The sequence below is a fragment of the Calidris pugnax genome, unplaced genomic scaffold (assembly GCF_001431845.1).
Source record: "Calidris pugnax isolate Ruff unplaced genomic scaffold, ASM143184v1 scaffold371, whole genome shotgun sequence".
NCBI lineage: Eukaryota > Metazoa > Chordata > Aves > Charadriiformes > Scolopacidae > Calidris > Calidris pugnax.
The window spans coordinates 915755-916147 of record NW_015091373.1 but is presented as its reverse complement, the minus strand read 5'-3'; positions in this window follow the sequence as shown (position 1 = coordinate 916147).

The following is a 393-nucleotide window of genomic DNA, read 5'->3' as shown; positions in this document are numbered from 1 at the left end:
TTAGCTGTGGCCTCCACACCCCAGTGTGGGGGTGTCCGGCCAAGGGGTCAGTCTGGGGGTGTCTGCCAGGGGGTCAGTGTGGGGGGTGTCCAGCCAAGGGCCTCAGTTTGGGGGTGTCCAGCCGAGGGATCGGTTTGTGGGGTCTGGCCAGGAGGTTGTTTTGGGGGTGTTTGGCCGGGGGGTCAGTTTGCAAGTGTCCGGCCAAGGGGCCAGTTTGAGGGTGTCCAGCCGGAGGGTCAGTGTGGGGGGTGTCCAGCCAGGGGGTCGGTTTGAGGGTGTCCGGCCAGAGGTCATTTTGGGGGTGTCTGGCTGGGGGGTCGGTTTGAGGGTGTCTGGCCAAGGGGTCAGTGTTGGGGTGTCCAGCCGAGGGGTCAGTCTGGGGGTGTCCAGCTG